A 25,779-nucleotide genomic window follows, 5' to 3' on the forward strand; every position below is an offset into this window, starting at 1 on the left:
TTATTAACATTTCCCATTGTCCTCTCTCCATATATATAAAACATATATATATAGTATATATGTATCATATACACATGCACATATAACACTCATGCTGTTATTAATTTCTTTTCTTTTTTGTTATTTATTTATTTAAATTTTATTATTTATTTACTTATTTTTGGCTGCGTTGGGTCTTCGTTGCTGCACGAGCAGGGGCTACTCTTCTTGCGGTGCGCGGGCTTCTCATTGCGGTGGCTTCTCTTGTTGCGGAGCATGGGCTCTAGGCACGCGGGCTTCAGTAGCTGTGGCACGTGCGTCTAGAGCACAGGCTCAGTAGTTGTGGCGCACAGGCTTAGTTGCTCTGCGGCATGTGGGATCTTCCCGGACCAGGGATCAAACCCATGTCCCATGCATTGGCTGGCAGATTCTTAACCACTGCGCCACCAGGGAAGTCCCACTGTTATTAATTTCTGAAACACTTGAAAATGTTGGAGAGTCCTGCTGCTTTACTCATAAATACTTCAGTGTGTATCTCCCAAGCACAAGGACATCTTCCTACACATGCTCAGTACAGTTTATCAAATTCACGAGCTATGGCATGGACTCAGAGCTATGATCTACTGCGTGATGCAAGGACGTGTCCCCCCAGCTGTGCCTAGAATGTCCTTTATAGAAACCCCCCCATCCTTGAGTTAGTGTCCAATCCCAGACCACACTGCCTTCAGCCTGTATGTCTCTCTAGAGCCCTATGTCCTTTATGATGCTTTTGAGGACCACAGACCGATTGTTCTGGGGAGCGGCCTCCTGCTTGGGTCTGTTTCCTCGGGGATGAGATTTGGTTGTGCCTTTTGTCGGGAAGTTGATCATTCCTCAACCCCGGACGTAGCAGGTTCAAAGTTCACGGCACCTCTCATCCCACAGGGAGGAGTGCCCATTCCCAGTTTCTACTCTAAGTCAAGGTCCAAGGGTTAAAGAATTCATCGAGGTCACACACTTACAGAGTGACTGAGCTGAGGTGACATCGGTGCCTTTAGCCGCAGCTCAGAATCGTCCCCATCACAGGCGATGAAACGAGTGACAGTGACAAACACGTTTTTCCCTTGGACTTGGCTGGCCTCCGTCACCCAGCCTTGGTTGTTTTCACTGGGTAATGGCTGGGGAGGCGTTCAGAAGATGCTGGAGGCCCGAGAGGCTAAACTGATTTTCTTAAGAAAGCACTTAGAGCTACTCTCAGAGGGGAAGTCTCCTGGAGAAGGGAGGTAGGAGAGAGCGAGTGGGGAGGAGGGGGCGAGGCAGGCAGAGGGCTGCGGAGCCTGCAGGGGAGAGCGGAGAGCTCCCTATGCTGCGGGGCTCTGGGGAGAAAGAATGGTGGCGCCGCGGGTTTGGAATATTCCCTCTCTTCCCTCCTCCCCACCCCTTCTTCTCCTGTGTTTGCCTCTTCCAGATACTTTAGAAAAACACTTTCAAGGCTTTGGGAGAGGACCATGTTTCATGTGAATTCAACCCTGTTTGCCTGGCCCCGAGGAGGCTGGGTTGTACTCTGGTTACACACGAATGGAGGTGGTTCCGTTTGGGTCACCGTAAGGGCTGTTTCTATGCAGTAAACATGGGTAAAATGTGTTGTCCTGAGGGGTTTCCAAGGGCTTCTGCAGACCCAGCATCGTCAGGGTTGTTGAGTTGAAGATAACTACAGAAAGCCTTCTCTATTCCTTCTGATTATTTCACGGGTGCGAGTTTTCTGTCCCCAAACAGGCTGGATACCCCAAGGCCAAGCCCTGGGCAGGGAGGGGCCTTTGGCCTCCTGCATCCTGCCTGCCAGAGTCTCTCACCTCTTTGGGCCTCAGCTCCACCTGTTAAGTGGGGCTATAAATACCGACTCTCAGATGGGATGTGTATGACGATTAAAGGGGACAATGTGTCATAGTGTAAGGGACACATGGGTCTTTGGTGGCTCTTCATGTCCACCCTCATTTAGGATGACACCAGGCTAGATGGAGCACAACAGGGCTGAGGGGTGGCCCACCAGCCTGACCAGGGCCCAGGCGTCTCATGCGCAAAACACACTCTTGGCTTTCCCTGTCCTGCCTTCCCTTTGTCACTGTGGGGACAGGTGACCAAGAGGGGCTTGAGGCCTTGGAGGGTCCATGAAGGATGCTGGGCCTCGTGCAGGGAGGCCTTGGAGAAGCCCCGTCCCCAAATTCTCCCCTACAGCGGCCACTGGAGAGCACCTCATTCTTTGTCTGGAAGAAGGAACTGTTTTCAGGAATTGTCCATTAACTTTTCTCATTTCTCTGGGAGAATAACTCCTCAGAGCAAACTAACAAGTCACTGCAAATCCCCAGCTGTAACCTCGGAGCCTAGGGTACCACGGCCCTTGACCATGTGTCCCTCATGTGAAAGCCGAGCTGGCTGTGCAGCTTGGGCTGCCCCTCCCGCCCCCTTCTCCCCGCAGGGCTCCCCCTGCACCCGGGCTGCCTGCACCTGCTCCTGCTTCCCTGTCTGGATCAGGTCAGCCCCTGCGCAGAAGCCTTCAGCTCTGCTTTCAAGTCCAGCTGCTTTGCCTTTTCCGATCAGATCTTCAACCATTCTTCTCCATGTATCCTGCCTCTGGCTGGGATGGGTCTCCCATGCGCCCTGGGCTTTCCCAGCCCTGGGTCTTTCCCCAGACTGCCCCTCCTGCCTGGGAGGTCTTCACACATCTCTTCCCGCCCCCCAAACTCACCCCAAACGCCATCACCTTCAGGAGGTACCATCCCTCATCCCACCCCAACCGGACACGGTCTCCCCTGCAGCTTGTTCTCGGCATTGACCACACCCACCTTGTTTTTACCCTTTGGAAACCATCAGTGGGGACCGGAGCCAATGTGCACCAGCTTAGGTTCAGTAAAGTCATGTTGGCCATTTGAAATCCACCACTGGGGAAGGATTCATGCCAGGAAAATCAACAAACACTACAAATCTGCCCCCTCCCCGAGAGCTGGCTTAGCAGCACCCCACTGGATGTACAACTTCCTTATTCCCTTCCCTAGACTGTGAGCCTCACAGGAGAAGGTGGAGCCTCTCTGCACGTCCATCTACCCTCCCATCAGCACCTCATGACACGCATCACCCTCGGTAGGAACTTCAGTTTGGTCAAGTGGATCAACTCACGCAAGGCGAGGATCTACTGAATGGGACGTGGGGTGGGTCAAGGGACAGGGGTCAGGAGAGGAGAGAGCCTTCAGAACAGTACTAAACATTAAGGCTCCAAAAATCATCTTGTTATACCTCAAGATGTCGTAGACCAAATGGCCCCACCATCTTCTGGCCTCCTATTTTCCCTCCCTTGTTTGAAAAATTATAACAGTTATAATTTTTCCATCTGTGATAAAGATGGCTATACATCCTTTGCTGTCCTTCCCGTTGAAACGCGGAGCCTCTGTCCCTTCTCTGTGAATTAGGTGAGGCTCTGTGGCCACTCGACCAGCAGAGAATGGCAGCAGTGCTGCTGTCCTAGTTTCCAGGCCCAGGGCTTATGTGTCTGGGAGCTTCCATCTCTTGTCTGGGAGCCCTGACCTGCCGTGAGAGAAGTTTGACCACCCTGAGCTCATCATGCTAAAGGGGCCACAGGTGAGCATGCTGGCAGTAGTCCCAGCGGAGACCAGCCTTCCAGCTGTCCCCCCCAAAGTACCAAAACACGAGTGAAGCTCCTTCAAACCAGCAACCCACCAGCTGGTCACTGAGTAACCACCATAGATGCCACGAGGAGCAGAAGAATTGCCCAGCCTAGCCCTGCCTGAATTCTTCACCCACGAAATCATCAGAGATCAAGGAATGGTGTGCTGCTTGGGGTCGCTAAGCTTTGGAGTCTTTTGTTATGCAGCAGTATTCACTCACTTACTACATTTTAGACACTGTGCTGGGAGTTTTACTTGCTTTATCCTGGTCAACCTTCACACCACCTCCGTGGAGCAAGCCTTATTATAATCTCCTTTTTACAGAGGAGGGAGCTGAGGCATAGAGAGGTTGAGAAAATATCCCAAGGTCACATCAGTAGAGGCCTAGACCTCAGCAAGGGAGGGGGACACTGCCTTGGACCCTGTACTTTAGTGGGCTGCGCTCTGGCCCTTCCCTGCTCTGCCCCTTGCCAGGGGGTAAGGAGGCTAGGGGCTGGGGGACATGCCTACCCAGAGCCTGTGAGGCCTCCAGGACCAAGCCTCGTGTATCTGGGACCCTAGATCTCTTGCCCCAATGGCACGAGGCCTCTTCCCAGGGCCCACGCGGGTCTCCTCCCTGACTCTAACCACATCCCCAAAGGCAACCCAGGACTGGAGCAGGTGCAGGGGTGGCCGAGGGGCAGCTCTTTGTGGAAGGGTTGGTGGAACTTGGACTCGGGGCTGGGAGGTTGTGTGCATGTGTAGGAGGCCTTTGCAGGACAAGACAGAGTGGTTGCGGGCAGGCCAGGGGCCAGGCCTTGGCCTGGGTCAGCTCTCCCCACCTGGCCATGTCCTGCAGTGGATCTCCATGGAGCCCTAGAATGCTGAATTCAAACGTGGCCTCCTAGCCCTTTAGAAAGAATACAGTCAATGTAGGGACATGGAGCATATTTTACTGAATGGCTCATTAGCTTGAGTTATAACATTTAGATATTCAGACACATGGTACGTGGGCCTCCGTTTGGCCCCCGTGACTCAGGCCTGTGAGTGCAAGGGACAGACCAGCAGGCACAGCTGACAGTGGCCGAGCCAGGGCCAGGGCCCAGGGCTGACTGAAGCCAGGAGAGCCACAGGACCTCCCTCTGAGCTTATCGCCCAGAGAAGAGTACAGGTGGGGATGGACATGCTAAGAGAGAAGCAAAATGGTCATGCTTTCAGGAGCGCAGCTAATAGCATGGGACCATCTCAAACTCATTCCCAGCTTGGACTAAATGCAGGTGGTGCTGAGCCAGGCAAACCGCAAGGATGCTGGATTTAGGGAATCCAGTTGCTGGAGGAGCACAGGTGGTGGGAACTTCTAGGAGGGAAAGGAAGTGTCTTCAGGGCCCCGCCCTGACCCCGTAACCAGAGCTAATGATGAGGCCGAGACTAGTGGACAGCCAGCCCTGTTTGTGGGCGCAGCTCTGGCGCCTCCTCCAGCCTGGGCCAGCTGCAGCTTCAATTCCACATGTAGGGGGTCTGTTTGCCCCGTTGCCAGCTAAAAAGGGGCCTGGACGGCTGGGGCCCAGGCCAGAGGGGTGGGTAGGGCTGGGGTGCTGGTCAGGAGGCCTGTGTTTCTTGGCCAAAGGAAAAATTCAAGAAATATGTGGTTATGATTTAAAGAAAAATCAAAGGGAGACAGGAGCTCGGGATGTGGGAAATTCTTTCCAAAGTCAGCTTTGGGGAGAGGGGGTATGCATTTGGAGCCCCAGCTTTTTCCAGCCTTCTGGGGAGCCGCGTGGCAGTGACGCTTGTCCTCTCTGTGACCAGAGGTGGACTCCAGATCGTGTCCTCCTCTCTCAGTAGGACATTCTGAGCGCATGAGGTAAAGTGCGTGGAGCGGGGTTGCCAGGGCACCGGCTCTGCCAGGGACCTCATGGGAGGAGCCTCTGTCCTAGCTGATGCGGCCTCTTCCTCGCAGAGTGGAGACGGGGGCGTTCTTGAGAGGTTCTGAGTTCATTCTTCTTGATTTTCTGGTCACTGTGACGCAGTGGCTGAGGCCCCTCCTAATTCAGGTGCCTGGGCCTGAATGAGCACACATAGACCCATCCCACTTGGCTGAGCTGTAGAGACCCTAATTCATGCCCCCGAGGGGGAAGGGGGCAGAGACTAGACTAGACTAGACGGCGGGGAGACAGCTGTTGGTGGCATCTAAGAACAGCTGGAGTGAATCTCCTTCCTCCCGTTTCTCAGCCATGGAGAGAAGCCTCCACTGGACCCAAACCAGCAAAGGCAGGGCCAGGCGTCCAGGGAGGAGCCACCAGGCGGCAGGCCCTGTTCCCTGCGGGGCGGGGGATGGTGGCTGTGGTGTCCCTGGCAGACGGCACTCGGCTTCTGTTCAGGTCAGTGGGCCAACAGAGCAGGACCCTCACCCTCTTGCAACGTGCAGGGACTCTGAGGGGGTTGCCACTCCTTTTCCTGTGGGGGCTATAGAGCCCACCCAGAGAATGTGGCCTGTGAATTCCAGCCCTGGCCTCCTGGGGGCCCGGAGTTGTCTCCCAGCCAGCTCTCCAAGAGCCACGGGGTCAAGTGACTTGGAGGAGGCTGGGATGAGGGTGTCTAGTCCAGGAGACACCACCTCGCCGTAGCTGGGGAGGCTGGCTTAGGTTTGAGATGCACAGACATGGGTCAAAGCTTTTGTTCTGCTACTCATCACCTTCAAAATCATCTTCCCCTTCTCCCTTTATTTTTCGGCCAACATTCATGGAGGGTGTATTAGTTTCCCGGGGCTGCTATAGCAAATTGTCAGAAAACTACACACATACACACACACATACACACACACACACACACACACACACGTATATTTTTTATTGTAGTAAAATATACGTAACATAAAGTTTATCGTTTTCCTGGTTATTTTTCCGATTTTAGGTGGCATTAAGTACACTCGTGCAACCATCAGAGATGGACCAGGAAGGCTCATTCTCAGGCCCCTGGGCCTCAGGGCATCATTCATGGGCTGTGGGGGGGGGGAGAATCTTGTAGGAGGTGCCTTCACCTCACCTTCCTCCATTCACGTTTCCTTACGGAGCTCTGAGGAACAGGACCCCAGAGGGGGAGACGGGAAGGACTGAGAACCCGGCGAGTCCAAAGTAACAGCCCAGAACCGGCATGACCTAGTGACCTCGAAGAGGATGACCACCCAGCTTCCCCCACTGCAGGCTCTACCCTGTCATGTTGCCACGACACCCACCCATGTTCTCATTTCCCTCTAGACCAGTGGTTCTCAGAGTCTGGCCCCTGGGCCAGCAGGACTTGTTAGAAATGCGAATTCTTAGCCTTCACTCTGGATCCAGTGGACCAGAGACGAGAGGTGGGACGCAGCACCTGTGTTTTAACAAGCCCTCCAGATGATTCTGATCTACACTAAACCGTGATCCCTAAAATGCTCTGGGTTTTCAGAGAAATCCTGTTTTGAAAGAACTTACTACCCCCTCTACAAAGCTACCATTTATTTACCAAAAGTTCCATGCATCAGTAAAACAAGGAATCTGACAGATCCAGCAAGATCCTGTGAGTCTGATTGCAAATGAGCTGCCTAAAGGTACTTCTACACTTGGATTTGTTTGGCCTGCACATATTTAAAAAAATTAGTTACCATCATTAAAGAAATAGAATAATTCACATAGAAATCCGTATTTCAATATTTCTTGAAAAAAATTGGTGTGTCTGGCACTCCAGGTGCTCCATGTTGCCACGTGAGAGTGGATTGAGGCAAAGCATGGGCTCCCTAGTTAGCCACAGTCCCCACTCCTCCTGAAGGTCAGGAGGAAGCCTCACCCGACTAGTTCCCTCATTTAGTCACTGCACTGGCTGCCGCAGGGATCTTGAGTTTTGAGACCCTCCACGTGAGTGGAAGCCACAAACTGTAGCCCACTGTGATGGTTAATTGGATGTGTCACCTTGGCTAGGCCATGGAGGTTGCAAAGCAAATGAGCAGTCTTATAATATTATTACTAATTCATAAATAATAAGAACAACAATGATGTCATTAACAATAACAATATTTGTTGGGTGTTTATTATATGCCAGACACCATGCTAAAGGCTTTCTTCTAATTAAATATCATTCACCTGATACAAGTATTGTTACTCCAGCTTTCTTTTGGTTTCCATTTGCATGGAATATCTTTTTCCATCCCTTCACTTTCAGTCTGTATGTGTCCCTAGGTCTGAAGTTGGTCTCTTATAGACAGGTCTTGTTTTTGTATCCATTCAGCCAGCCTATGTCTTTTGGTTGGGGCATTTAATCCATTTACATTCAAGGTTATTATCGATATGTATGTCCCTATTACCATTTTCTTAATTGTTCTGGGTTTGTTTTTGTGAGTCTTTTTCTTCCTTTGTGTTTCCCGCCTAGAGAAGTTTCTTTAGCAGTTGTTGTAAAGCTGGTTTGGTGGTGCTGAATTCTCTTAGCTTTTGCTTGTCTGAAAATCTTTTGATTTCTCCCTCAAATTTGAATGAGATCCTTGCTGGGTACTCTTGGTTGTCGGTTTTTCTCTTTCATCACTTTAAGTATATCCTGCCACTCCCTTCTGGCCTGCAGAGTTTCTGCTGAGAAATCAGCTGATAACCTTATGGGGATTCCTTTGTATGTTATTTCTTGTTTTTCCCTTGCTGCTTTCAATATTTTTGCTTTGAATTTAATTTTTGTTAGCTTGATTAATATGTGTCTTGGTGTGTTTCTCTTAGGGTTCATCCTGTATGGGACTCTCTGTGTCCTGGACTTGGGTGACTAGACATTTCACCAAAGAAGACATACAGATGCCCAAGAAGCACATGAAAAGATGCTCAACATCACTAATTATTAAAGAAATGCAACTCAAAACTACAATGAGGTATCACCTCATACTGTTCAGAATGGCCATTATCAAAAAAATCCAGAAACAATAAATGCCGGTAAAAAAGGAACCCTTCTGAACTGTTGGTGGGAATGTAAATTGATACAACTACTATGGAGATGAGTATGGAGGTTCCTTAAAAAACTAAAACTAGAACTACCCTATGACCCAGCAATCCCACTACTGGGCATATACCCTGAGAAAACCATAATTCAAAAAGAGTCATGTACCACAATGTTCATTGCAGCTCTATTTACAATAGCCAGGACATGGAAGCAAACTAAATGTCCATTGACAGATGAATGGATAAAGAAGATGTGGCACATATATACAATGGGATATTACTCAGCCATAAAAAGAAACGAAACTGAGTTATTTGTAGTGATGTGGATGGACCTAGAGTCTGTCATACAGAGTGAAGTAAGTCAGAAAGAGAAAAACAAATACCGTATGCTAACACATATATGTGGAATCTAAAAAAGAAAGGTACTGATGAACCTAGTTGCAGGACAGGAATAAAGACGTAGACATAGATAATGGACCTGAGGACACAGAGGGGGAGGGGGAAGCTGGGGCGAAGTGAGAGTAGCATCGACTTATACACACTACCGAATGTAAAATAGATAGCTAGTGGGAAGCAGCTGCATAGCACAGGGAGATCAGCTCGGTGCTTTGCGATGGCCTAGATACGTGGGATAGGGAGGGTGGGAGGGAGGTTCACGAGGGAGGGGATATGGGGATATATGTACGCATATGGCTGATTCACTTTGTTGTACAACAGAAACTAACACAGTATTGTGAAGCAATGATACTCCAATGAAGATCTATTAAAAAAATGTCATTCAGTCTTTGAAATAGGCTTATAGGACAGGTACTACCAACGTCACATCTTTGACTGACGGAACAGTCACAGTGAAAAGTAACTCGTTCAAGTTCACGTAGCTCATGAGTGTCAAGAACAAGGTTTGAACCAGGAGTCAGATTTCAAAGCTCATGAGTATAAGCACTATACCATTCTGCTATGCCAGAGCATGAGCTTCACCTTGAGCTTCCAAATAATATTATGCGGTAGAATCCCCTGGGATAAAGAAATCAGAGGCCCTGGATTGTAATTCAGGTAGTCCTTGGATCACAGTTTGCCACATCCAGTTGCGCAGGTCGTGCACTGTACAACTGTACTCAGTGCACCAACCTCCAAAGTGCTGCAGGCAATGGAGAGGGAGATGCTGATGCTTCCCATCATCCCTAGAGGTAGAGAGAAGTGGTGGTATATTTATACAATGAAACACTCTACAGCAATGAAAAGGAACAGATAATACCTGCAACAATATGGCTGAATCTCAAAAACTTGTTATTGTATTGAGAAAAAAAAGCCAGGCACCCAAGAGTATATCTTATACAACTGCATTCATAGCGGAGAAACCTGGTAGACACAGTGTTAGCCTAGTGATCAAGGTTAACATCACCAGTATTAGGACATATTGGCATCATGAACCCTTTGACATTATGACACAAGATCATTTTAATGGAATTCTTGCCAAAAAATGCATAATCTCACTCCAACTATGAGACAACATTGAACAAACCAAAGTTGAAGGACATTCTACAAAATAACTGACCAGTACTCTTAAGTGTCAAGGTCCTTGGAGACCAGGAAACACGGAGTATCTGTCCCAGACTAGAGGAGACTAAGAAGAAACAACCACTGAATGAAATGTGGGATCGTGGATAAAATTCTGCACCAGAAGGACATTATTGGAGGAAAGGTGAAATTTAGTACCGTCTGCAGCTCAGTTACCAGATGTTAACTTGAATCACCGATGCTAATTTTCTGTCCTTAACAACCATGCTGGGTGATGTGAGGCGCTAACATGGGAAGAGGCGGAATGAGGAACATACGGGAACTCTGTATTATTTTTTGCAACTTTCCTCTAAGTCTAAAATTAGTTCAAAATTCAAAGCTAAAAACCAAAACAGCCCAATAATCTAGGCAGTGAGCTGTCCGTGCCGTTGACCCAGCTCCTCCCACCGGCCACTCTGGAAGCAGGGATGCAGACAGTCTGGAAAAGTCCGTGGGTGACCAGACATAACAATGCAGCTCTGCAGCAAGAGGAAACCCTGGGTTCACTGAATGCTTTTGCAGAAACACCAAAATGTAGCCGACGAGGACAGTTTTATTTTATTTAAAAAAAATTTTTATTGGAGTATAGTTGATTTACAATGTTGTGTTAGTTTCTGCCGTACAGCAAAGTGAATCAGTGATACATATACCTATATCCACTCTTTTTTAGATTCTTTTCCCATATAGGCCATTACAGAGTACTGAGGAGCGTTCCCTGTGCTATACAGTAGGTCCTTATTAGTTATCTATTTCATACATAGAGGACAGTTTTAGGCTCTCACTTCTCTGTCAGATGACGGCTGCTCTCGAGCTATGGATGTGCCTGGTGAGGAGGTCTCTCTGCCAGTTGCTGGCCTGCTGTGCCCTGGGGTGCAGGCGTTGGGGGGTGTTCTGACCCCACCCAGCAAGGGGGTCGTCTCTCTGTGGAGAGGAGACAGGGCGAGGGCAGCCCGCTGGCCCCCTGCACAGGGACCAGGGCAGGACGTGGCCTCCTTCCTTCCCGTGACCCCCCTGACTCTGGGGCTACACTGTCCCACGTTTGGCACCTGTCCCTTCTGGTTTCCAGTGAGTGCTATGCCCACGGAGGCTCGTGGGGGTCTCCCCTAACCTGGCTGACTGGACCTGGCTCGAGGGGCTGGGCCTCTGCTAGGGATCTGGGCCCCTCGTGGGGAAGGTGTTTAAACTGATCCTCCAGGGCAGACGCATGGGCCCCTTTCTGCTTTCAACCCCCTGGAGTGTCTAGAAGGATATATTTGAATCTCGGGGATCCCTCTGAGCCATGGGAATCCCAGATGATCGGCTCCTTCGCTGAGAAATCGCTCCGAACTTCTCTGTGGATTCTCACCTCCCCCTTCCATCTTAATCACATGTTTCTCTCTTGATTCTAGAACTTTCTGGTGCTGCTCTTGGACTGTTGGGTTGGGTTCTCCAGGATCAGACCCTGAAACAAACGTTTCGAGGGCAAATCGTTTATTTGGGAGGTGATCCCAGGACAGAGCGGTAGGGATGTGTGCAGGGAGACAGAGAGGGAGGGAGGTGATGAAGAGGGTGGGGTTGGTCAGTGACCACGGTGGGCAGCTGAGCTCAGGCATGCTGGGGCATCTGGGACGAGTGCACGGAGCTACACCACCACCCCCAGCCCAGGGGGCGAGGGCGCGGGGTATTTGCACGACTGTACACTGTTGAACAACATTTGTACACTTCTGATGGCCACGCCTGAGTGTGGGTGGAACGGGCTTAGCCAGAGACATCACTCAACTCAGCTGGGCTGGTGTTGGCAGCTGGGTGTGGCTGGAGCTCCCAGGGGTGGCACAGCTTGAGGACGCTGACAGCACCTACACGTTCCGAGGGAGGAACAGACCACATTTGAGATCAGGAATAGAAATCAAGATTCCCAAGCTCCCTCAGGAGAAGGTTGGAGAAGCAGAGCTGGATCCATCCTACTGTCCAGGGGAGCCCCAGCGCGTCCGGGTACCGCTGAGAACCTGGGGCCCCAGGGAGGATCTGGGGTGTCTGGAGGCTGTCTTGGCCCCTGAGCTGTCGGGTGGCTCAGTGTCCTCACTGCTTGGAGCCGCCCTTTCTCTTTCTGTGAAGAAAGCACCAAACCATTTTGAAAACAGATTCCTTAAAATATTTCTGTTAAAAAAAACAAAAGCACCACCTCCTTATTGGTTGTTTTTTTAAGAGCAGTCAACCCGTGAGCAGAAGCCTCTTTCGGCTTCGGGGCCTGATGCTTGCAGGGGCCGCCAACCTCACCCACCCAGGGGTCTGCTTGCTTATCCCCCAAATATGCCAGACACGAGATGGCACTTCTGTAGATTTTTGTTTTCAAATAGAGAAGGTGTTGTTGCAGAAATGAGAGCACAGATCGCCACCAGAATCCTTCACTGTCTAGGGCTGTCCTCTGGGGTCCCGCTGAGCCACTAGGATGGCTCTGAATAATGGAATCTTCTGGGATGGTGGCAGGGTTTAATCTGTGCTGTCCATGATAGCCGCCACATGTGGCTACTGAACATTTGACATGTGCTCAGTGCAACCAAGGAACAGAATTTTTAAATTTCATTTTAATCGAAATAGTTTACATTTAAATAGCTACATGTAGCCTCATGTGGTTACAAGATTGGACGGTGCAGATCTTGAGCAAAGGAAATCCTGAGCTCTGTTGGTCTCCCCGGCCGCATAGGTAGAGTCAAATGTGTGCACACACGTGCAGGGCTGGAGCCCAGAAAGAAAGCATCTTCTTCCCAGCTCATGTCTTCTCAAAGAGCCAGTTCAAGTTGAAGAAGTTATCATGTCCTGCCCTTTGCCTGGAGTAATGACCTTGACCTCAATCAACTAGCATCTCCGAGCCCACCCGTGTCAGGAGTTTGCTCTCCATGACTCCCTGCTAAGGAGCTGGGGTTGCACTATTTGCCCCCATTGTCTTGGAGGGGGAAACTGAGGCTTGGCAAGCTCCACTGCTCTGCCTGAAATTCACAGCAAAAAAGTGGTCAAGTCAGGGTTTGAACCCCAGTCCACGGAGGCCCGTGATCCCTGGGCATTTGGGGTTTTCCCTAGAAGGAGGTGGTGTTGCCCTGAACTTTCCAGCACACTCTTTCTCAGATCTCCTGGCGGGCACTCACTGGGGAGGGTCCAGCAGACGCCCTGGGGTTGAGCTGGTCAGCGCGGGAAGCTCTCTGCTTCCTCGGGCCTCACAGTCATGGACTCCTGACCACTGGTGGCATCTCTGCCCTGAACCCCCCCCCTGCCCCCCACCCATGAACCTCATGGTAAAGATACCAAAGAATAACAAGAACTGGAGCTCTGCAGTCAGAGGGACAGCATGTGTTTTCCATTTTCGTCTTTCTCTTCCCTGATTCTCTAGACGTGGATTAATATAAAAATGAACTTCCTCTTCTCAATACACTGTAATGACCTATATGGGAAAAGAATCTAAAAAAGAGTGGATGTACGTATACGTATAACTGATTCACTTTGCTGTACACCTGAAACTAACACAACATTGTAAATCAATTAGACTCCACTAAAAATTTAAGGAAAAAAAAAAAAGAGAGAACCTCCTGACTGAAGGGCTGGTAGACACTGTGAAGCGTTGTCCAAAGGAGAGATTAGTCTCCAGAGAATTTCTGTAAAGCCATTTCTTATTTTAAATAAACCCAAACCCCCAAAACTCTCAATGATAAAATTCACACATGTTCCTTACAGAAAACTTGGAAAACAGACAAATACAAAGAAATAATATGTATTGTCACTCTGCTCCAAGAATTTTCACTAACCATTTGTTACATTCCTTTTCAGCTCTTTCTTTCCTTGCATGATTTGTTTTGTTTGTTGTAGTTGTGGCTGCAGATTTTAGGGGGAATTAGAGATTATGGTTCAGTAAAGATTAAGGAGGATTTGGATCCTACCTGAAATCAAAGGAATAATTTAGATCACTGCTTTTCAAAACTTCTGGGGTGAAGGACCAGTTTTTAAACATTCCAACCCATCACCCGCCCCTGACCACAGGTGGACCTCCCTCTCGGGACCAGAAGCAGCACGTGCCACGCGAGCTCACCAGCGTGTGCGCCATCACCCTCCCGGCTACTCAGAGCCCTCCACACTATGCTTGGATGCCACAGCAATGCCAAACTGCTCTGAAAGTTTCTAAATTCCTGCTCTCAACATCCACACGTAATTCTTCATAGTAGCTCTGGTCTAGAGCAGGGGTCTGCAAACTACGACCCTTGGGCCAAGTCCTGTCCACCACTTCATTTGTGCTCAGGGTGATTTTTACTTTTGAAGTGGTTGGGGAAAAAATTTTTTTTTTAATTTCATGACATCTAAAAATTCTATGAAATTCAAATTTTAGGGTCCATAAATAAAGTTTACACAGCCGTGCCACCCATTTCTACATCATCTGTGGCTGCTTTTGTGGGACCACCCTGCAGACTGAGTAGTTAAGACAGAGACCCATTGGCCTGTGAGACCTAAAGTATTCACAATCTGGCTTTTGACAGAAGAAGTTTGGTGATCCCTGCTCTAGATCAATGATTCCTGAGTTTGCTGCCTCTCAGAATCACCGGGAGGTTTAAAAAAATACACACAGTTTGCCAGGCCTTCCCCAGCTCTGTGGACTCGGGGTCTCCGGGATGGAGCCTGGGACTGTAGTTTTGGAAGGTGCCCAACCCCCAGGTGGTTCTGATGATTCATGGATCTGGACACTCCAGCCAGGTGTGCCTTGGAGATGTGCTTCTTGAGCTCCCAGGCTGAGTCACTGGGATGGTCCAGCAGCTTGACTCAGAGTCTCCTTAGGGACAAAACCTCTTCTGTCCTGAGCTGCCTGAGTTGTGGGCTCTGCAACCATGTTCTGACAGGTCCAGCCCTTCCCAGGACACAGCTTGGATTCACACGTCCTGGCGGGGCCTGGCCTGGAGCCCCTCCTGCCGTGGTGCAGCCCTCTGCACCAGGGCCCTCGGCTGTCCTGATGTCCCCTTAGCTTCTCCTGGTCTTGGGAGACTAGAATTCTTGGCCTACCTCAGGGGCGGCAGAGCCCCACGGACTTGCATCCTCTGTGCTGGGCACTCGGCCTGCCTCCTCTGGGCTCCCGCCTCTCACTCTCTGGTTTATGTTTCTGGCACCAGAACTGGAGGCCCGAGCCAACTGCACTCGTGGCCTGAGCCAGTTCTGTGGGGGAGTTGAGAGGAGTGAGCTGGAAGGGAGACTGACCACAAAGCAGGCCTCTCTCCTGCCGGCTCTTCTCTCTCTCCAAACGTCCTCATGACCATCTTTATACAGTCATCCCTTGATATCTGAGGGACATTGGTTCCAGGACCCCTGTGGATACCTAAATCCACAGATGCTCAAGTCCCTTATATAAAATGGTATAGGACAGCTGGCCTCTGTATCCACGGGTTCCACATCTGCGGACCCACCAGCCTTGAATTCCACGGTTGGCTGAATCTCGGAAGCAGAGCCTGCGGATATGGAAACCCGCCTATATTTCCTGCTCTTTCTGGTTGTAGCCTCAGCTCTGCCCTCTCACTCTCTCCTTCTTGCCCCTCCTCTTCTCTCTGTCTTTCCCTCTTCCCCCGAAATATGCTTTTTCTCACTCCCTGGTTCCTCCCCTCCTGCCTTGAGTTTTCTAGCCAGACCCACTGCTTCCAGGCAGAGCTGAGCCTCTGCCTTGGAGGGCTGGTGCCTCCTCCAGAACGAGATGATGTTGGATCGGCTCTTTGCTGGCAGTGGCTCAGGCCTTCGGGCTGGACATGTTCACAGAGTTTATTCTGGGGAAATGTATTCAGGCCCTGCCCTCAGGGAGTTCACAGTTTATGGGCAAGTTGGACAGCCACAGGCAATTTTAACAGTGTCCTAAAGGGTGATCCGGGGGTCAGGATGGGGCACTGGGTAGGACAGCGCTCAGCAAGACATTGCAGAGTCAAGGAGAGTGTCTGAAGGAGCTCACCAGCTCTGCACAGTGGGAACTGGAGCTGGATTAGGTTCAGAGTGGAGAGCATCCCAGGAAGAGGGATGGCATGTATTCACAGAAGTCCCTGGTCATGCCCCAACTGAACCCTACAGAAGGATTTCAGGTGAGGGAGGGCCATGATTTGATGTGCACTTCAGACACCTCACTGGCATCTAGAGAGAAAGGGGTGCTTTAAAAGCAGGAAGGCCACTGGAGAAGAACTCTAGTGCAGAGAGGCGCAGCCTGGTCTAGGGCAGAAGGGTTGGAGAGGCTGGGAGGGCTTGGAGAAGCATTTAGGGCTTGGGGACTGGATGTGAGTCATGAGGGAGAGGCAGGAGAGAAGGGTGACATTCAGGTTTCCTGCACAGCTATCTGAATGGATGGTGTATGAGTCAGCCACTTCTGTGATGATGCTGCATAACAAACAACCCCACAATCTCAGTGGTTTACATCAACAACCTTTTAACTTCATACTCATGAGACAGTAGTGTGGCTGCAGTTGGTTAATCTTTAGTGGGTTTGGCTGGGCTTGGTTGGGCTGAGCTTCTGGTTGGGTTCAGGATGCTCCACTTGACTTCATTGTGGATCCCAACCCAAACAGCAAACTCTTATCACGGAAAGTCACAGGAATGCAACCATGCAAGCATCTTTAAAAATATCCATGAGTATAACATTAAGTTCAAAGGCAAATTCAAGGCCACCAGGAGAGACAGGAGATAAGGCTTCTGAGGACTGAGGGCTGAGGCTGATTTTCTCGAGAAAACCTAGTTCCTGCTCTTCCTGGGCCAAAAAAAAGTCACTTTTGTGATACATTTCTCAAGTCCTTAAAAGGATGCCAGGGAACAGAGGTGTGGTGACCAGAAATGGGCACAAATTGATGTCTACAGAAGTCTTTGTCCATCTAACAAATATAAATTGCACATCCACTCTATGGCAGACCCACCTTTCCCCCTGTGGTGTACACATGCCTGCTGGAATCAAGACCTTACTGTAAAGCGTCTGTTGCCCTAGGAGGAATATAGACTTTTGGTGTCCTAAGATTTAGTTGTACCATCAAATTGTAACTTCAATTAGAATTTAACAATCAGTTATGTAAACTTTATAAACTTGAAATTGCAGTTGACTGTAACAGAGATCTAAAAAATAATGACTTAAATCCCCAAGCATTTGTTCTTTCACTTAATAAGAAGTTTAGAAGTGGGCAACCCAGGGCAGAACCCAAGCTTCTTACGTATTTCTGCTCCATTGTCTGTAGTATGTAGCTTCTGCCCTCAGAGTGACTTCGTGGTCCAATACGGCTGCTGGAGCTCCAGCCATTGTATGAACTGTAGTCTGGAAGAAAGACAAAAGGCAAAAGAGGTAGTTCTCTTAATTGAGACAGGTGTCTTTGAAGCAGGTTTCCTGGAAGCCCCACCAACACCCACGCTTACATCTCACTTAGTCACACGTCCACACCTGGCTACAAGAGAGATGGGGAAATGTGAGTTTGTCTGGATACATTCTTTCCCTGAATATAATCAGTGTTTTGTTGTTGTGCCAGAAAGTGAGAACAGATATTGAATGGCAACCAGCACTTTCTACCACACTCTCCAAATGTTATTTATGTTTGTTTTTTCCAAAACAGAGAAGCAGTGTAGCATAGTGGGAAAAGGCCCTGGCTTGGTCTCAAGGCCAATCCCTCTACTTACCGGCTGTGCCATCTGGGCAAAGTCACATAATCTGTCAGAGCCTTTGACTCCCTCATCTGCAAAATGGACTGTTGATCGTATTTCCCTTCCAGAAGTATCAGAGGGACCCAGTGGGATCGAGAACTCTATGAATTATAACACACTATATAAAAATTAATAATACTGGTAGTAAAATTAAAAGTAGACCAAATACATCTTTGGACCAGAAGGGAACACCTGTTGGTTAGCTTCTCCCTGGACAGAAGTGATTCCCCTCTGTTCTCTGTGCTGCCCCTGCCCCAGCAGGCTGTGGGAGTGGGTGGGATTCAGGGTGTGGACGGGGCTGGGGCCCTGTAGATGCAGACAGTCCTCATGCCCTGGGGACAGTAGGTATCTTAGGAGAGTGTCTACCTGTGGATTGTGCCCCTTGATTCTGTGGTTCTCAGTGGTTCCATCTGACCATTGCTGTTTGGCAGATGATAACCCCAAACCTACTGGCTTCAAATAATGACTCATTCCCTCTCATGCTTCTACAGATGGACCGGGCTCAGCAGGGCGCTTTCACTTTCGTCTTGTCAAGGTCAACAGGGACTGCAGGCATCTGAAGGCTTGACTGGGCTGGACCCCCCAGAGGGTTGCCCCACGTGGGTGGCAGCTGTCTCCTTGACAACACCCCACACCATGTGGTTTCTCTGTGTGGCTTGGGCATCTCACAGCATGGCAGCCAGCTTCTGAGTGGGAACCGTCATAAGAGCAAACATTCTAGGGCGAAGAAAGCAGTGAGCTAGACCAGAAGTGGCATGCATCACTCCCGCCAGGCTCAGGGGGCGGAGGAACACACTGCCCCTCCCTGTGGGGGAGCTGTGTGTATGATAGGAAGGGTGGGGACTGATGGCAGTGTCTTAGGAACCAGGCACCACAGAGACCTTGGCTGTACGTTGAAATTGCTCAGGTGGTAAAGTGCTGCGCCCCGAGTGCACACCCAGACACTGCTGGGTCTGGGAGTCTGCAGTGTGGGTATCACGATACAGAAAAGCTCCCGAGATGATGTTAATATGCAATCAACGTTGAGAACCATTGGCTTAATCCAACCCTGAAAAAAACCCAAAAGACCCTCAGGGAGGGAAAGACCCCAAGGCTTTGTCCACAAGGACTGGCATGCTCCTAATCAGACTTCAGGAGGCTCTGCTCGCCACACTGGTTTGGTTCCCATGAGACTTTCTCCTCATATGGTGGGAGACAGAGGAGCAGCACAAAAGCGACAGTGGGAAGAGTTGTTATTTACTGGGGAGGGGCGTGGGGTGGGCAGTAGAGTTTATAAAACTACCTGGAAGCTTCCTTGATCCAGATTTTTTATCTGAAATCAATAGTTTGGCCAGTTTTTTCCACTGCATTTGCCAGGAGTTAACTTGTGTCAGAAAGTGATGCAAGTTCTAATGAAAATGTCAGAAATCCTGTTTATAGAGCATTTTTGGTCAATCAGCCTACCAATAGTTAATATCTTTCCCCCAAATGGGCAGTACCTAACCATTCATTCCAACACATTCAAATGAATGAATTCCAACACGTTCATTTCAGGACGGAGGGGCAGGGAGATTGCTCATGAATATTCATGGTTCTGCTCACTGACCTCACACATTAGAAAATACTATTTATTCCTAAGGCTAATGAGCTCTTAAATTTCTTTTGTGCAGGAGAAAAAGGTTTTATTTTTCTGCATAATTTATTTTGGTGCCTTTCCAATTTTTGGAAGGGATCTTTCCTTTAAGACCCTGGGTGCATTTCAAGAGCAGAGTGGAGTTTTAAATAAGCCTCGCACACAGAGAAGCCCGTCAGCCTAGCGATGACATTGGTGAAGGCAGCACCGGGAGACAGGTAGGCAGTAGGATGAGAAGTCCGCTGTGAGCCCAGTTCCCAGGGAGATCGGTGTCTACTGGGAGCCAAATAATCACCCCCCACACCCCGTGAAACACATAAAACCTTGCCATGGAAGACAGCCATGGAAATGTGAATGTGGACAATACATAATTGGAATTTGAGACTCTTATGCATTGAAGGGACCTTATAGGACATCTTGTCCAATGACCTGTGAGATGTTGGAACGCCCGTTACACAGCACGGAAGAGGGGGGTTGTCTTTTCTCTCTCTCTCTTTCTCTTTCTTTCTTTCTCTCTCTCTCTCTCTCGTCCAGTTCTGCCATTACACAGCGTTCCTTACATCCACCCACACATCCTCTCTACACCTTCCACCCTGCTCTGTGAACCACCTGACGCTCCACGTCCAAGGGGCTGGAATTCTGCAAGTGCCATTTCCCAGGCTCTCTTACCAGCGGGCTTCTGCTGAGTTTCCTCCAAGGGGAGGCATGGACAGATACTGAAAAGCGGCCAGAGAGGAAGCTAATCTTATTCTTTCTGTTGCATGCCGAGCCTCCAGCAGAAGCAGCAATAATGCAGGTTCCTGCTCAGGCGGCTCCAGGGGCTCTGGGTTATCTCATTCTCCCTGTTGTTCCTCCAGCCCCAAATGTGATCATGGCTTCCCGGAGGTATTATTCTCTGGGTATCCTGATCTCCCCCTGTTTGCACCTCCAGCCCTTCCAATATCTTTGTAACAAATTCCCTGTATTAAATCTCTCCTGTTGGAAATACCTAAAGAGGTTCCTGATTCTCTGTCTGGACACTGAGTATTGAGACCGGAAGAGGACAATATAGCCAAGCTCAAATATTTGTTGTCACCGGGAAGAGGCAGAGATCTTTGTATAGTTCCAGTACCTGCACGAATACAGTTTTCTCTTCACCATGCCCTCCAGCAGATGTCACTTCTCCCGTGATGCAGCATCCAGGTCTGTCTTCATCCTGGCCACTCTCCTCTGCGTACACTCCATTTGGTTACTGCTTATTTCAAGGGATGTCACAGGTGGTGCCCGATCCCCAGCTATGCCAGTCCAGGACAAGGAGCACAGGACTTTCACTTCTCTCTGTCTCAGCATCTTCCCTTGTGGGGCGAACCTGTGATCCTGTTGGAGACCGGCAGCCGACACACGGAATTATCCCTACACCTTTGTCACTGTGTTCTTGATAAGTCTTCACTTTTCCATCCAACACTTGTGTGCTTATTTTTGTTTTCTTAGTTTTTGCTTGTTTTTGGTTTTGGCCGCAGCTACAGGCAGTTACGCTAACTCCCACTAAACCTCACTCACCCCACTAAACAGTCCATCGTTCTGTAAGGTTCATGGAGGCTCCTTATTCTCTTGTGCAGCACACTTGCTACGCCTCCTGGTGTCCTGTCTTCTGTAAATATTCCAGGTGTGACTTCTGTGTTACTGTCTCAGGCACTGATTTAAAACTACTGAATAGAACCCGACGCTGCATAATTGCCCACTCAACAATCATTGCCTGTTCTGTTCATCTTGCTCACAAAACCCTGATCTGGGCTGGGCGGGGGGGCAGTGAGCCCAACTTCAGGAGGCATAACTGTCCTGCTTCCCTTTGTCAGATTCTGTTTCAACTCCCCCTGGGGCAGCTGGAGGCAGGTGGGGGAGGCGTGTGACCCAAGTCTGGCCAAGGGGAAGTCTACCAGAGGATTTGGGGAAAGATCTTCCCTCCCTGATAAAGGGGGAAATCTGTCTCACTTTGGGGACCCCCAACATTCCCTGAGATTAGAACTGGAGGGAAAGCAGTTTTGCAGGTACAATAATCACAGGAAACACTGGTAGGCGGTCAGGGAATTGAGACAGGGAAGGGAAGGTGTCTAACAAAGGGTGCATTATAGGCACTACTATGGAGCTTGATCATGTAGAGAAAGTCTTGGAAAAGGTGTAAATCATTTGCTTTGGAGTCATCCCTCAGAGGGACCAGGGAACTAGGGTATTTAGATACCAGCTCCTTCTCAATCATTGGTTGGGGGTGGCTTTGGGGGATATGAAGTTTTTGTCACTTCTGTTCTGATGCTCATGGGTATAGTAGCCTTCTGTGGTTTTCGGAAAAAGCCTTCAGGTAAAGGCAGTTGGAAACTGGCTGGAGTTCACTAAAGTGCTAAAGTGGAGGGAGGCTGGAACAACTCGAATACCATCTGCTGTTGTCCCTCCCCCACTTGTATGTGGTTATGATGTCTGGAGCTGCAGCAGCCATCTTGTGACCATAAGGTGATAAGCAAGAGGGTGATAAACCAACACTCTGAGGTTGGTGGTGCAGGAATGCTGGGAAAATCTATGATCTTTCCTGATGTCAGTGGGCTGCTACACCAAAACTGTCACATCCACAGCATTCTTATTTTATGAAATAATTGTTTCACTATTTCTTAGGCCACCATTACTTGCGTGTCCTGATATTTGCGGTTAAAACAATTCCACCTGAAACAGCACCAAGGAATGAATGGTTGAGAAGTTCAAAGACAGAGCTGGCCTGTGTAAGTCACCAGAAACCACCCTCTTGCATTCGGATCCTTGTCTCAGGGTTTGCTTTGAGGGGACACAAAATAAAACACAATCCAAATAACACCTTTAAATAAATGTCTGTTAATAAATAGATGAATGGGTGACTGAATGGATACACAGATGGGTGTAACTTCAGTCTCTCCATGTTAAGTAATTGGTGACATCCCTATCCTTTGTGGCTAATGGATATCTATTTGGGGTTTTCCTGGATTCTCTCTTTTTGACCTCTGATTGCACATTAGAAAGTTACTTGGCACTAATTGTTGACTTCTCAGATCTTCTGTCTGTGGTTCTGCAATTGTTTAAAGATCCCTAATAAAGTATTGACCAATTGACTAGATAATTGATAAATTCCAACTTAGCTCTGAGCAGTCCTGGAAATTAAAGGACATTGTTTTCCTCCAGTGCCCATTAGTAGAAGCTGGGGCAAGGGGCACAGGGGAATGCAGAACAGCTTGGCTTTTGTCAGGAAAAGAAATCCTTCCAGGTGAAACTGTGAGTAATGAGTCAAATCCATTTCACCTGCCTTCACTAAGCAAGGTCTTTTTAAAACTTGCATGTCCTCCAAACGGCATGGAGCCGAAACGATAAGAGGTTTGCAAGAGTTGTTTTTTAGAAACTTGGGGTCAGCTGCGTCTAGTTCTAGCTGAGCTGGTTAAGACTGGAGAGGACCACCGCTGTCCAACCAGGCATGCACGAGTGTCCCGCTAAGTGACCTTTTGACATTGGAGGGCTGAAAACTCCACCCTCAGAATGTGCATAAGCCTGTAGCTTAGTTATGCCTGTGGAGAATGACAATTACTGCGCCTTTCCCCATGCTCCCCATGCCTCAGCTCACTTTGCTTCCCTATTCATTATCCCATAAATACCCCGAGCCCCTTCCCTTCAGGAAGGCAGAGTTGAGATTTGTTCTCCTGTCTCCTCACTGGGCTGCCTTGTGAATAAACATTCTCTTTGCTGCAAACCTCAGCATTTCAGCGTTGTGGCTTTGCTGTGCATCGGTCAAGACGAACCTGGTTTGGTAACACAAGTAGGCACAGCTAAAAAATGTTTCCCTCTCGTCCAAAACCTTTTGGTTGTAAGTGACAGAAATCCAACTCAAATTAAGCAAAAAAGGGACTATGTTTGTTCTAGTAACCACACGGTCCAAAGACAATATGGTTTCAGGGACAGCTGGATCCAGTGGCCCTGGTGACATGGGCCGTCTCTCATATCTCAACTTGACTCTATTTATCCTCATTCTGCACACAAGCTCTCTTCTTATGGCAGGTGGAATCCCAGGCATCCCCAACTCCAGGGGTACCTTCTCAGTTTACAATTCTGATTTGCAAGCCTCCTATCCAGTCTCTCCCAGGGTCCCATATTAACCTCAGGGAGGATTCTGATTGGACTGGCCTGGGCTAATCAGAATGTCCAGGAGGATGAAATATTCTGATTGGCTACCCTGGGTCACATGTCCACTGCAGTGGCTGAGGAGGCGGGGGGTGAAGGGATTATCAGCCCCACCAGGACCATGTGATGAGAGGGAGCTCCCAGAGTAACCATCAGATGGGGGCTAGGCAAGCATGCCGGACAGCAAATGCGATGACTGCTACTGGCCACTTCAGCTTCCTGATCTTCATTGACTCTGATAGTGCAACGTGGGATTTAGCAGGTGCTCCCCATGGCTGCCCACAGGGCTTAATCCTCTCATCCCCTTCCTGGTGTCAGGGTGGGGTCAGGGGCACACACATTCTCATGCCAGCCTAAGGATAAGTGTGTCCCCGAGACAAGGATTTGGGTATAGCTAGTTAATTTGAGAGATGACCCCAGGACACATGGGGAGGAAGGGAATAAATGGGACAGAAGAGAAGAGAACCAATGAAGGGTGTGTTCATGACAGAAGGAAATAGGGCTCAAGCACCCTTGGGGACCTTCTGAGAGACTGTATAAAATTTCACACACCAAACGATTCCACAGAGGTGTCCACTGAGGGGCGAAGACGCCGGGGTCCTTTCCGTCCTTCCTCGTTGCTTGGGGGCTGCACCTGCAGGCGGTCTCTCCCCGTCTCTTCTGGCTGCACGTGCTGGGGCAGGGCAGGGGGGGCCGTGGGTGCTGGAGGGAGGAAGCCTTGTCCACCAAGGCCGTGAGTGACTCTCTGACGGCCCGGGGGTGTGGGCTGATGCCACAGTCTGTTATATCTTTGACCACTGTAACGGCCACGGGGCTAGTATTACTCCATTTACCAGCCAAGTCCACTGAGGCCCAAACAATTTCAAAGCTTTGATACCAGATGTGCAGTAACAGTGGCCAATCCGCTTTTTTTTGTTGTTGTTGTTCTGTACGCGGGCCTCTCACTGTTGTGGCCTCTCCCGTTGCGGAGCACAGGCTCCGGACGTGCAGGCTCAGCGGCCATGGCTCACGGGCCCAGCCGCTCCACGGCATGTGGGATCTTCCCGGACCGGGGCACGAACCCGTGTCCCCCGCATCGGCAGGCGGACTCTCAACCACTGCGCCACCAGGGAAGCCCCCAATCCGCTTTTTAAATAAAATAACCTCGTTGACAGAGTTCGGGGTTGTAAAAGTTTCTTCCAAAAGTTCGACCTGCATCCTGTTTCGAGTTTGTTACTGCAGTTGCTTACTAGTTGGCATTAATAAAGACCCTGTCTATTATTATCTGATACTCATAACCGTTTAGAATCTCAGGAAATAGACCCACGGGTGAGAAATACCAGAGCTTGACATTTCAGAATGTTGATGTGGGCTCGAGATCAGCCTCAGCCCAGCAGGGACCAACAAGATAGTGGCCCACAACGCTTGCGAAATATTTCCTGCCAAGGAGGGAAACCACCGCTTATCATGGGGGCCACTACATGCCCCACTATGAACAAGGACCTGGCAGGCAGCGCTCCACGGGAGTGGCTTTCAATGTTTCAAACATCACGAATTTGATGTTTTGTTGGGTGTGAAAGCCCCCAGAACGTCGATTCTCACAAATCAAGGACTAGCTGGGGCCTGGGCTCCGTCACTTAGCTCTCAAGAGGCCAGGCTAGGAAACTTGGTAGAAAGGGGCCTTGGGGAATTCTTTGGTTTAGACGTGAAGATGAGACAATGGGATAAACGTAACTTGCCATTCTGCTGCCGAGTAAAATGAAGAAAGTGGCTGATAAGCAACTCCCTTGGACTTCCCTCGTGGCGCAGTGGTTAAGAATCCGCCTGCCAATGCAGGGGACACGAGTTTGAGCCCTGGCCCAGCAAGATCCCACATGCCGTGGAGCAACTAAGCCCGTGCACCACAACTACTGAGCCTACACTCTAGAGCCCACGAGCCACAACTACTGAGCCCACGTGCCACAGCTACTGAAGCCCACGCACCTAGAGCCCATGTTCTGCAACAAAAGAAGCCACTGCAATGAGAAGCCCGTGCACCACAACGAAGAGTAGCCCCTGCTTGCCGCAACTAGAGAAAGCCTGCATGGAGCAACGAAGACCCAACACAGCCAAATAAATTAATTAATTAAAAAAAAATAAGCAACTCCTTTGGGTTTAGCTGTGCAGCCTTGAGAAAGTCACTTGACCTCTCTGGGTCTAGCTATTCACATATAAAATGCAGGAGTTTAGTTAATCAAGTGGT

The sequence above is a fragment of the Monodon monoceros genome, unplaced genomic scaffold (assembly GCF_005190385.1).
Source record: "Monodon monoceros isolate NGI ecotype Baffin Bay Population unplaced genomic scaffold, NGI_Narwhal_1 Super_Scaffold_13, whole genome shotgun sequence".
Classification (NCBI taxonomy): Eukaryota; Metazoa; Chordata; class Mammalia; order Artiodactyla; family Monodontidae; genus Monodon; species Monodon monoceros.